The 13,635-nt window shown below is 54.3% G+C and overlaps 1 pseudogene; it reads left to right on the forward strand.

Moving 5' to 3' along the window:
• Positions 1-307: 307 nt before the first annotated feature.
• Positions 308-13,312, forward strand: LOC115252751 (protocadherin-16-like; annotated as a pseudogene).
• The last annotated feature ends 323 nt before the right edge of the window (positions 13,313-13,635 follow it).

Raw genomic sequence — 13,635 nt, forward strand, 5'->3', positions numbered from 1 at the left:
AGAGACATAGAGAGAGAGTGGAGAGAGAGGAGGGAGAGGGAGAGAGATAGGAGAGAGAGGTAGAGGGAGAGAGAGAGGAGAGAGAGCGGTAGAGGGAGAGAGAGAGGAGAGAGAGGTAGAGGCAGAGAGAGAGAGGAGAGAGAGGTAGAGGCAGAGAGAGAGAGAGGAGAGAGAGCGGTAGAGGCAGAGAGAGAGAGGAGAGAGAGAGGTAGAGGGAGAGAGAGAGAGAGGAGAGAGAGGTAGAGGCAGAGAGAGAGAGAGGAGAGAGAGGTAGAGGCAGAGAGAGAGAGAGACAGAGAGGGAGAGGCAGACAGAGAAAGGAGAGAGAGAGGTAGAGGGAGAGAGCGAGACACAGGGAGGAGAGAGAGGCGCAGTTCCATCCGCGGACAGGCGGCTCCTTCCCATTTGCAGACAGCGGAGGAGCTGAAGAGATTCCCAGCTGATCCTCTCACCTGACGCACGCGCGAGCAGCAAAGAGGAGCCGTTCTGCGGAGCCCCGGATTAGAAAAACCTGCGGATTTGTTTCAGATTACGGTTTGGTTTTTTTTATTTTTTAGAACTAGTTTTCCTGTGGATACTATGTAAGAGCCAAAGCCACCGTCCAGCCCGGCTTCATCCAGGACCCGGTGGATTTCCGACCGTTCGGGAGGTGCGCTGGGAAACCGTTTGCATACTAATCACTTTTTGGAAGGGCGGGTTTCCAGAGCGCATCCAGCCACGCGCAGCGGCTCACATGCACGTAAGTGAGCCGCCTTTATTCTCATCCGCCCGGTGGTCCCTGGTGCGGCTGATCCGCTCCTGGAGGAGGTGGCAGAAACCAGCTCCAGATGGGTGGGAGACCGGCGGGGGGGGGGGTCCCTGCATCTGCACCTTGCATGCATGAGCTGGTGTGTGTGTGTGTGTGTGTGTGTGTGTGCGTGTGTGAAGGGGGGGGGGGGGGGGGGGGGGGCTACGCAAGATGAATAGATTACGGTGATTGCGGCATATTGATTATTGATCAGCATTCACAGCTGAGCCAGTTCAGACTGTGAAATGAAAAACGAGTGTCCCTTTACAACAGATGCTAATCATTAGCCTAGCCCGGTTTACACCCCCGCCCCCCCTCTTAATTTATTAAACTCTAAGCCGTTTGTTCCTTTGGATTCCATGAGGATTCAAAGTTCCTGATGCAGGATTTCAAGCAGGATTGTGGGAGATCACCAGCACATTTTTCTATTTCTTTCTTTTTTAATCTTGTGCCTCTGAGCAAGGCACTAACACCATTAGCTCCAGTGGGGCCTGCTCCGCTGATAATAGCATTCTTCTCCTCTGTGTAGTCATAAACCCAGTGCCAGATCAGAGGGACTATCCCAGCAGACAAGAAAGAGCGTGGAATCCATTCTGCCTGCAGAAAATAAATAAAATAACCCTCCGACAGCCAGAAAATAGATCCTGGCAACATTTTTACAATACGAACTGTATTTATAGAAACCACCTCTGTGCACACGCGGCCAAAAAACTAAAAATAAAAGCCCAGAGGCGTATTTAAGCGGCTCGCCACAATCGTTGTTCCAGGCATATCTGGTGTCCGCTGGCACCAGCTGCTTGTTTTTGTGTTGTCGGGGGATACGGACGGTGGAATTATGACACCATCACCGACACGTGCTCCGGGTCAGCGGCGCCCGGGCGAGCCGTCGGGTTTAACCCGCGAGGCTTCGAACGCCAACTGCTGTCACGTGTTTACGCACATCAGCTGATTACCAGGAGCCGGAGCCAAAGACCCGGAGGTCCGAGGAGCTGAGTCGGGCCGGAACGCCGTGGCCGCAGCTCCGCCCCCAGGCTCCATGCACGCTAGCAAAGTCAAAGCAACGGCGTTTAGCTGGAGCTTTGATGGGTTTGGGCTAATGAGAGATGTGATGGGATTGGAGGGGAGGGGAGGGGTCAGCATCTGCCGGACATCTGTTTGGGTCGGTGACTGAACGGCACCCACGTGGGGGCTCCGGCTCTCCGGGACACGTCCTGGTTCCGACATCGCCGCTCCTTATGTCACTGAGGATTTGAGGAATAAGAGACGACGTCTTAAAACTTACCCACCATTTTCTCTCCCTGTTCGGAGCTGATTTGGAGCTCTGGAGCAGCACATTTCCCTCAAAATCTTTTAATCTGCTCTCACCAAATTGTGCCCCCCCACAGTCACATGACTCTGGGTCCTTCTGAGCCCCGACACGTCCTCCAGAAAGATTCCAGTTTGTGCCGTTTTCTTATTCAAAGGGATGTCAGATTTTCTCTCTTCCTCTGTCTCTGTCTCACACACGCACACACACACACACACGCACACACACTCACACACACTCACGCACACACACACACACACACACACACACAGATAAAAACATCATCCACCTGACGTGTGATGACAGCTGAGGTCAACTGCAACATAAGAAAAGACAGTTTCCTCTTCCTCGGTGACACAAACCAACGGAAACATTTTCCCTCCATCTTCCAGCCGGATGTCTTGGGTAGGTGTTGCTGTTTTTATTTACAGTACCACCCCCCCCCAGACCAGCCCCCCCCCCAGACCAGTACCCCCCCTCAGACCAGTACCCCCCCCAGACCAGTAACCCCCCCCAGACCAGTACACCCCCCTTAGACCAGTACCCCCACCCCCCTCAGACCAGTACCCCCACCCTTAGGCCAGTAGCCCCACTCTCTGACCATTATCCCACCCTCAGACCAGTACACCCCCCTCAGACCAGTCCCCCTCCCCTAGACCAGAAGAGTACACACCCTCTACTCCCCTAAGACATATTTACACCCCGCAACCCACCCCCACCAGCGAACAGTACCCCCCCCAGACCAGTACACCCCCCAGACCAGCCCCCCCCCAGACCAGTACACCCCCCCCAGACCAGTTACCCCTCCCAGTACCAGTACACCCCCCTCAGACCCAGTAGCCCCACCCTCAGACCAGTACCCCCCCCTTAGACCAGTACCCCCACCCCCCAGACCAGTACACCAGCCCTCAGTCCAGTACACCCCCCTAAGACCAGTACACCCCCCTAAGACCAGTACACCCCCCTTAGACCAGTAGCCCCACTCTCTGACCAGTCCCCCCCCCCATCAGGACCAGTCCCCCCCCAGACTAGGACCCCTCACCCCCCCACCCAAGACACAGTCAACCCCCCCCTCAGACCAGTCCCCCCCCAGACTAGGACCCCCCCCCCCAGACCACCATCTCAGTCCTAACAGGGTCTTTAAACGGCGGCGACGTGTGCGAGGCAGATTCCTGGAAAACCTCCGTTTGGAGCATCCAGCCAATAATAGTTTCACTGGCACATTCAGAAATGATGATTCCCATTGATAAGGACTCCCGATTGCTGATTGCTCCACATTTCATTATCTTCGCCTCCTCGGGGATGTTGGTTGCCATGGCAGCGACGGTTGCACAGCCTGCTGCCATTAGAATCCAGAAATTCAGTGGCGTCATCGTAAGGAATGATCCGGCAAAGGTTCCGGAATCTCTCAGGTATCCAAAATCAACCCTAACCCAAATACAACAGAACCCACCAAACGACACGTTTTCATGAGGTATTATTCCCAATAGTTGCTGGCACAAACATCTCTGGAAGTTTCTGGAGAAACTGAGCGTCACGTTTTTGGGAAGTGTGAGCAAAACCTGGAAACTGAGCTGGGAGAAGCGTCCGAGACCCAACAGAAGCAGAACCTCATGTGCTTTTAATGAGGCCGGGGAGATGATCCGAGCTGCTCCGAGCTCCGAGATGAGAGAACGTGATACGCGCCTAAGGGATTCCTTTGGAGAGGGTTTGAAACCGGCGAATCCACGGTTTGCTCCCTGTTTTCACATCGATGCTAATGGTTGAGATATTTTTTGCAAAGCCAATTAAAACAACAGACGGGCCTAATTCCCGGGCTTACCACGTAAAATGGAAAAGAGTAACCCGATCCACAGGCATTCCCGCGCACGGGACAGCTGCCGGCGTGCCGCTGATCCAGGAGTCGGTGGAGAATTTCGTAAGAAACAAGGCTAGTCACCACGAGTTAAGCTAGCGAGGAGCCAGATTCCCGGTCTGGACCGGTCAAGTGAGGCCATTTCTCACAGGAAGCTCCCGACCTCCTTCCGCCCTCTGGAAAGGACCTTTCAACCAAACATGGGGCGCGTTGATTAATGCTAATGTGTTTGGTGGAACAATAACACGCCGGTGCTGCTGCGTCCCTCCTCCCATTGGCCGGGAGCGGAGCGTGCGAGTGTGTTTACGGCTTCACCAGCACATGTTTAAATTACAAAATGGATCTTCGGTTTCCCTTTTCCTGGGCCTGTTGTGGCTCAGCTGGGTGGGATTTCTTCCCCGTTCATTCATTAGCCAACGCCATTGTTTGCCTAGTGTCCTTCTGAATCTGAGGCGCGACATTCCTCTCTCCTTAAACAGCTAATTTATTGCCGGAACACTTTAAATATGTAACACGGGGTGGCTCGGGATTACAAACATTACTCACCAAATATGTGCGCTCGCTGTAATCAAGCGCGCTCGTGTTTGCTACGTGTTTGACCATGTGCAGCCATCAGCTAGCTCGCGCATGCTAATGTCTTCCACATTCACTGATAAGAAGATTTCCTGATGTTTAACTGCTTCCAGTCTCTGGACCGCTGGGCTTAATTGGGGGGACGCACCCCTGGCGGAGCCCAAAGGAGAGGATGTGGAGCCTCTGGTGGGGTAACAGAGGGGCGGTTGGACTCCACAGGGTGCCCGTGTGGGGTATTAAACGTGCCGTGATGGGGGGGGCGACGCCGACGGCGGCTGCTCGCCACCTTCGGGGACGTCATTTTTTTGGGAGGGTCTCTGCTCTGGGATGTTTTCTCCTTGGTGTCTCATTAGTTAAATTCCTCCGCATATTTTCCGTTTCTTGTTCTTTATCCTCTGGAAAACAGCACAAACCAAACACGTGCACACACTTATCGGCGGAACCCAAAAGAACCCGCCAGTACATTCGCTTGGCAAGGCGGGTCCAGAGATTAGTGAATCACCTCCAGCTGTGTTTTCACTTGCTCCCCGGCTCCGCTGCCGGTTCAGAGGGGTGCGTTATTTATGTGCACGCAGACGTGCGCACATCTCCGCGCTCACGGCAGCTGAGCCGAGCCGGGTTTCCATGTTTCGGTCTCCGTCACCGTCTCCTGGCCCGCTGGGCAGGGAAACCCGGGACGACCCGTCACGGGGGGGGGGGGGGGGGCGCCTGCTGTTGGGAAGAGCGAACTGTAATTCCAGTTTTGACGGAAAAGAAACAAATCCGAGTCTTCAGTTGTTTTCCTTTGCATCCCCGCGGGATCGAACGGGTTAAAACGTGTGGAGGATCCACCAGTAGGTCTATGGAACCGATCCCGCCAGTCTGGGGCTCGATGTCGCCGAGGAATTAGCAGTTTCTGTGATGACGTGCCCCCCCCCTCGTCACCCGGTCCTGCAGCCAGGCCGTCTGACGAGATTCCAGAGTTTAGGAACGAAGGCTGCATTTCTCCTGTTTCAGGGAGATAGCTCTTAATTAGGAAAGAGGAATGGAGGAACAAATGAAAGGATGCAGGTTGAAGAGCCGCCTCTCACTGTAGCTGAGGAACTCGCCAGCGCTTCATCATGGTTAATTAAATTGTCCCGTCTTAGACGCACATTCCCGGCGAACCAGGTTTGGGTTTCGCAGCTCCTGAGTGCTTTTCCGGCTGCTCCCCCCGGCCGAGCCGGGACCCGACACACTCGTGAACTCTCTGAGACGCGGCGGCATTAATATTGATGGTGCCCCGGGCCGGCGTGCACGTATGTTTCAGCGCGCGTGTAAATGTGCCGACGCCGGTCGTCTGGACGTCTGAGCGGCTGCTGTTGAGATCTATTAGATCCATAAACCCCCTTTTTAGGTCGAGTGAAAGAGCAGGAGAGGGCACGGCGCTGGTGAGGTGGCTCTATACAGCCCCAACCTGCCCCAACCTGCCCCATACAGCCCCAACCTGCCCCCAACCTGCCCCATACAGCCCCAACCTGCCCCAACTAGCCCCAACTAGCCCCAACCTGCCCCAACCTGCCCCAACCTGCCCCAACCTGCCCCAACCTGCCCCATACAGCCCCAACCAGCCCCAACCTGCCCCAACCTGCCCCAACTAGCCCCCAACTAGCCCCAACCTGCCCCAACCTGCCCCAACCTGCCCCATACAGCCCCAACCTGCCCCATACAGCCCCAACCTGCCCCAACCTGCCCCATACAGCCCCAACCTGCCCTATACAGCCCCAACCCTGCCCCAACCTGCCCCAACCTGCCCCATACAGCCCCAACCTGCCCCAACCAGCCCCAACCTGCCCCAACCTGCCCCATACAGCCCCAACCAGCCCCCAACCTGCCCCAACCAGCCCCAACCTGCCCCAACCTGCCCCCAACCTGCCCCATACAGCCCCACCTGCCCCAACCTGCCCCAACCTGCCCCCAACCTGCCCCATACAGCCCCAACCTGCCCCAACCTGCCCCATACAGCCCCAACCTGCCCCATAACAGCCCCAACCTGCCCCAACCTGCCCCATACAGCCCCAACCTGCCCCAACCTGCCCCAACCTGCCCCATACAGCCCCAACCTGCCCCAACCTGCCCCAACCTGCCCCATACAGCCCCAACCTGCCCCATACCAGCCCCAACCTGCCCCAACCTGCCCCATACAGCCCCAACCTGCCCCATACAGCCCCAACCTGCCCCCATACAGCCCCAACCTGCCCCAACCTGCCCCATACAGCCCCAACCTGCCCCATACAGCCCCAACCTGCCCCAACCAGCCCCAACCTTGCCCCAACCTGCCCCATACAGCCCCAACCAGCCCCAACCTGCCCCAACCTGCCCCATACAGCCCCAACCAGCCCCAACCTGCCCCATACAGCCCCAACCTGCCCCAACTAGCCCCCAACCTGCCCCATACAGCCCCAACCAGCCCCAACCTGCCCCAACCAGCCCCAACCTGCCCCAACCTGCCCCATACAGCCCCAACCAGCCCCAACCTGCCCCAACCAGCCCCAACCTGCCCCAACCTGCCCCATACAGCCCCAACCAGCCCCCAACCTGCCCCATACAGCCCCAACCAGCCCCAACCTGCCCCAACCAGCCCCAACCTGCCCCAACCTGCCCCATACAGCCCCAACCAGCCCCAACCTGCCCAACCTGCCCCAACCTGCCCCAACCAGCCCCATACAGCCCCAACCTGCCCCAACTAGCCCCAACTAGCCCCATACAGCCCCAACCAGCCCCAACCTGCCCCATACAGCCCCAACCTGCCCCAACCTGCCCCAACCTGCCCCATACAGCCCCAACCTGCCCCAACCTGCCCCATACAGCCCCATCCAGCCCCAACCTGCCCCATACAGCCCCAACCTGCCCCCAACCTGCCCCAAACCTGCCCCATACAGCCCCAACCTGCCCCCAACTAGCCCCAACCAGCCCCAACCTGCCCCATACAGCCCCAACCTGCCCCAACCTGCCCCATACAGCCCCAACCTGCCCCAACCTGCCCCAACCAGCCCCAACCTGCCCCAACTAGCCCCATACAGCCCCAACCAGCCCCAACCTGCCCCATACAGCCCCAACCTGCCCCATACAGCCCCAACCTGCCCCAACCTGCGCCAACCTGCGCCAACCTGCCCCATACTGCGCCAACCTGCCCCATACAGCCCCATACTGCGCCAACCTGCCCCATACAGCCCCAACCTGCCCCAACCTGCCCTATACAGCCCCAAGCTGCCCCAACCAGCCCCAACCTGCCCCATAGAGCCCCAACCTGCCCCAACCAGCCCCAACCTGCCCCGACCTGCCCCATACAGCCCCAACCAGCCCCATACAGCCCCAACCTGCCCCATACAGCCCCAACCTGCCCCATACAGCCCCATACAGCCCCAACCTGCCCCATACAGCCCCAACCTGCCCCAATCTTTTAGTCTCAAGGTTCAGTGTTGGTTTAACAGTTTCAAAACAAATGTTTTAATGAAACTCAAGCTAAACTCTCGGGTTTCCTCAAAAAACCATCAAGAGCGTCTTTCCTGAGAATTCCTGCGCGTTAACATTTTTATTTTGACAGCTCTTCCCGTTATTCGTTCCCCTCTCTGACTCCGCCGTCAATCCCGGGATCTGGCTTGTGTTTGTTCAGGGTGACACAGAAGCACTTGTCGGTCTAAACGAGCAGCTCCCGGCTCCTGGCTCCTGGCTCCGGTGCCAGACCTCTCCACCCACGAGGAGCTCTCTGGACCTCACTCCTGTGCTGTTCATCAAAGCAGAAAAAAACACCCCTCCGGTTGAGCGGGAGGTCATGCGGTGCGGCCACTGCTCGCCGTGGCGTGCCTGGCCAGGGCTGTTAAATCCATTATGAGGGAGGTGGGGTAGAGCGGGAGGGGGGAGGAGCAGCATGAAACGGATGGAAAGAGAGGTCTGTTTGGAAATGGCAGAGCTTGAGGAAAATGGACCATTGTTGACAACGCGGATGAAAACGGCGTGGAGACGCTCGCGCGCATCCTCCCGCACGTGCAGCGCCGCTTTGGACCGCTCCGCTCGGCCAGAGCGGCGCGGAGCGGAGCCCCGTGTCTTTGAGGCTTTGAGGGTTCCGTGCAGCGGGGGCAGATTATGGGGGTGTAATGCCAGATAATAATGTGGCTGAGACTGCACGGAGCCCTGCGAGTCTGGCCCGCTTGTCAGTGCGGTTGCACCGAAATGATGTCACCCCTCGCGTGCACGTGTGTCGTGTCGGGATGCAAGAGGAGAGGGCAACACGGGGAAGGGAGCTTGCTGCTGCGCTTCCACACTCTGATCTCGGAATTCAGGATTTCTACAAGCGCTAACGTACCGGTTGGAAGCATCGCTTGCATAGACCAGCAGATCTTCCCAAAGCACCACTAGAGGGAGTGAAGCAGGTGTTTGGTTGCCTGTTTTGGGCCGTATTCTCTCAGCCCGCGGTGGAGTTTGGACCCGGCTCTCTGTGCTCCTCTGTGTTTTCCAGAGTAAACACATGTGAAACACTGCACACCTCCGAAACGGGCCGATGATGTCATGCGCCGACTGCTCATTGACAGTGACAGATTGCAGCCGTGCGATCTGTTCATCAGCATAACCTTTGGTTGACTCGGCGATGGTGAGAGAACCAGAAGGAACACGCACGCGCACATGCACATCCTTGAGAGTCCACCTCCTGACTTCCCACTTCAATCACAAGCCTCCGGTACGCTGCTGCCTGAACAGAGGCCAGTTAAGCCAAACACTGAAATCCCTCCTCGGAATGAAAGGGGTTTTTTTGTGTGTGTCCTAATTTTACTTTTTTGCTCCACTTTGTTCTTTGTCTGTTTCCCCGGTGCTGTCAATGACTCCCGTATGGTCCTGCACTCTCTCCCAGGGCTCCGACTCGCCAATAGAAAGGTCTCTTTTCATCATCACGCCCCTAATTGTTCCTCAAACTTCCCCCTTAAACAACTCAAATAGTCCCACATGCACAAAATGGTCATCAGAACCAAGACAAACACCCGACCAAGGGAGTGCGAGTGTGCAGAGTCCCTGGTTGGGATTTGTAGCAACTGTCCACAGCAGCCGTCTGGACACATGCAAAGGTCAACGGGTGAGGGGGGGGGGGGGGGGGGGGGGGGGGGGTATCGGTCTCCTGCTATCTGTCCCAGTGGGGCTATAGAGTTTATTAATCCTTTCTCCTCTCAGGGCTCATAAACTGCTGGGTTAGGGGGAGAAAAAAGCAGGTGTTATGTAAAATAGCAGCAGGATTCATTCGCTAACATGCGTGTTATTGATCCCAGATAGTGTTTTTGCCCCATGTGCTGGAGGGATTGTGAGGATTTTCAGCTATCTGGCAAAAACCTGAATAAATGAATACAATCAAACAGGTCAAGCACTTCCATGTGTGACCATAATATAACCCCTCCTCCAATTATGTTACGAGACCAAAAAAGGTGTATTTTTCCACACCAGACTATAATATATAGCAGTCACCCGTCGCGATGACCTGCAGGAGCATCCATCCGTGCCTCGGTCCAGGCTTTGTTGAGACCCTGCAGCAGGCTAAATGCTGCCTTTCTCCTTTGGCTTGGACAACATTCCCAAAGTTAACTGCCCAGATTATACGTGCACAGGGGGAGTGATCGCACTGTTGAATATAGCGGGAGAGGGAAGGCCAACTCCCTCTATGGTGACTAAACTCCTGTGGGCTACTGGTCCTTTGTTTATGTCACACATTTGAACGTTTGATCATTTGGAGCAGTTAGAGTTTAAGACATGGACGTAATCCCAGTTCTTTCCTTTCCGCTCCGACTGGAACGGTTATGTCGGAACCAAACAGTCTTCCTCATCACACGATGCTTTGAAGAATTACGTGCTCAATAACTCTTCCCTTGTAAATATGAGATGAGCATGCACAGTTGGTTTTATTTTGAGCATAAAGGTTTGTAAAGCTTCTCGAAGCACTCGGTGAACATCTATCTTCTGAGCATTTAGAACAGTCACTCAGGTTCAATGGCATCACTTTTTTCAGTGTGTTTCCAGAATTTTGTGGTGATCTTTGAAAATATGCACGCTAAACCTGGGCCAAATATTTTTTGGGAAAAAAAAAAGGTTCTGATTGTTTTGACTTGAGGTACCAGATGTTGAATGTGTTGCTTTGTAACTAAGAAAGTGTTAGGTGAGTTTCTGATAGCCTCATAAAGTCTTGCCTTTGTTGCAGTCAGCGAGTATTTTTGGTGAGAACAAAAGTTAAAGCATGTGTATCTCCTCCTGATGATAAATCTGACTTAGCTTGACCATAAGGAGGATATTATCCTCATGGATTTGTGATTTACTGTTTGGGGAATCTGCGAGCTCGGCTTACTGTCTTTACTTCTCTATAAAGGTCCTGTTGAAGCAGCTGGAAGCTCGCAGTATTTTCCCATGCATTCCAAATATTTCTCTATCATTCTGTACCAGCATTTGCTTTAAGAAATCAAAATGTAGAGGGTATCTTGCCTGGTTCAATATAACTTTTAATTCTTTTGAGACAGTATGTGGCTTCGTTTGAGCCTTCCATTGTTACCGGCTGATGCCTCTTTTCCTTTAGAGGAACACATGTTATAATCTAGCTGTTTGCTGTTGTTCAAGTTAACGTAGTACTTTAGTGTAGGGGTCAGATTCTAATACAGAGTCTCTCTGTCTCTCTCTTCTCAGGTGTAGCAGTGCCCAGTCATGCTGTTAACAAGTAAAAGGTCAAGACGGAGGTCGTGGGTCAGAGGACCCTCCGAGTGGCTGAGCCTGGGGCGACAGGAGCCGCTCTATTATTTCTACATAGTCCTCGTTCTGGTGCAGTCGCCCACCGTCCTCGGGGTGCTGGAGCTGCAGCTGGACGAAGGGCAGCCGGCGGGGACAATTGTTGGAGACATCAGCGCCGGGTTACCTGCTGGTGAAACTACCAGTCTGTACTTCATCTCAGACCACGAGGGCACGGGCGTGGGCAGCGATCTCAACATTGACGAGACCACCGGCATCATCACCACCGCACGAAGTCTGGATCGGGAAAAGAGGGACCACTACAGCTTTATCGCCGTGACGATGACAGGTGTCACGATTGAGGTGTCCATCACAGTTAACGACATCAATGACCATGCGCCCGAGTTCCCCAAAAAGAAAGCCGTGCTTAAAATCCCAGAGCACACAGCAATTGGAACGAGGTTTTCCCTGGAGCCTGCAACAGATGCAGACAAGGACCAGCTGACCACCCAAGGATACACTATTCGAGAGGGAAATGTGGGTCAGGTTTTCCAACTGGAAACCAAGAGAGCTACAAACAAGGTCCTGTATCTGGACCTGGTCATCGGTGAACTGCTGGACAGAGAAAAACGCTCATCCTACACCCTTATGATTGAAGCCTTTGATGGGGGATCGCCCAAAAGGATCGGGTCTATGACCCTAGAAGTGATCGTGACTGACATTAATGACCACGCACCCATGTTCAACCAGAGCCGATACCACGCCATCATCTCTGAAAGCCTCCCTCAAGGCAGCAGCATCTTACAGGTCCGCTCAGTCTTCAGTCTTCAGGCCCTGAATCGTTGCTCGGCTGCATTCTCACCATACTTCTGTGTCTAACCTTTTCTCTCAGGTCTTCGCGACAGATGAAGACGAGGGAGATAACGGTCTGGTCCTTTATGAAATCAACCGGCGCCAGAGTGACCCTGACCGCTACTTTGTCATGGATGTCAAACGGGTGTCATTACCCTCAACAGGCCCCTGGACTACGAACTGAAGAGAGTCCATGAACTGGTGGTCCAGGCGAGAGATAATGCCAGCCACCCTGAGGTATTTCATGATATATTTGATCTTTTTACACAGCTTAAATAGCAGGAGAAGACTTCTAGCAGTTCATCTGATTTTGTTGTAGAGTTTGGGGGGAAATCCTTGAGCTAACCCTTAGTGTGGGTAAAGTAAGGGACCTCATGTGACATTTGTGTCATTTATCCTCCTAGGTGACCAATGCATTCGTGACTATTCATGTCCGTGACTACAATGACAACCAGCCCACCATGACCATCATCTTCCTCAGTGAGGATGGTTCTCCAAGGATCTCAGAAGGGGCCCAACCAGGCCAGTATGTAGCTCGGATCTCTGTCACCGATCCGGACTACGGAGAGTACGCCAATGTGAACGTGTCCCTGGAGGGGGGCGATGGGAAGTTTGCTCTTAAGACAAAGGACAGCATAATCTACCTGATATACGTTGATCAGGAGCTGGACAGAGAGGAGCGGGATTCTTATGAGCTCAGGGTTATGGCGACAGACTCTGGCACGCCTCCCCTCAGAGCAGAGTCATCTTTCACCATTCAGGTGACCGATGTCAATGACAACCCCCCCCTGTTTGACCAGCAGGCATACAGACAGACCATTCCTGAAGTTGTCTACCCAGGCTCCTTCGTTCTCCAGGTCACTGCTAGGGACAAGGACCAAGGCCCCAATGGGACGTCCGTTTACAGACTTCTCAAGAGCAAAAACTCCCATTCTGATTGGTTCTCCATTGATCCAGTAACTGGGATCATTACCACAGCAACTGTTCTGGATTTTGAATCGGAGCCAGCCCCCAGTGTGACTGTTGTTGCGATGGATAATGGCCGGCCGCCGCTGTCGTCCACGGCAAAGGTGGATATCGTGCTGCAGGACGTCAATGACAACACGCGGTGTTTTTCCAGCAACTTTTACAATGCCTCCATCAAGGAGAACACCCCAGCTGGGACCTGCTTCTTAGAGGTAAGGAAGACATGTTTACATCCTTCCACTCTCCTTTTCAGCCTTATTAAGGTTGAATTTATTGGGTTTTAATTCATTTGCACGGGAAATGCCTTTTTTTAAAATCGTCATGGTGCTCAGTCTCGTTGGCCAGAAAACTGCTGCCCTACTTATGGAGCCAAACCTGCGTAGCCCCTCTCTGGGGTGTTCTGTCATCTCTCACAATATTTATGGCCCTGCTCTGTTGCTTTCTCCCTTTCCTCTTCCCACCAAAGCTGGAAATCAAAGTTGTGCTGAAATTAAACCAGTCTGTGGTAAAAACAAGTCGTGCACTTGAATTTGCTGGTTCGTAGAAACGGGCGTAAGAGTGGACGAGCAGCGGCCGTCCACTGTG

This window comes from Takifugu rubripes, chromosome 15 (assembly GCF_901000725.2).
Source record: "Takifugu rubripes chromosome 15, fTakRub1.2, whole genome shotgun sequence".
In the NCBI taxonomy this organism is placed as follows: domain Eukaryota; kingdom Metazoa; phylum Chordata; class Actinopteri; order Tetraodontiformes; family Tetraodontidae; genus Takifugu; species Takifugu rubripes.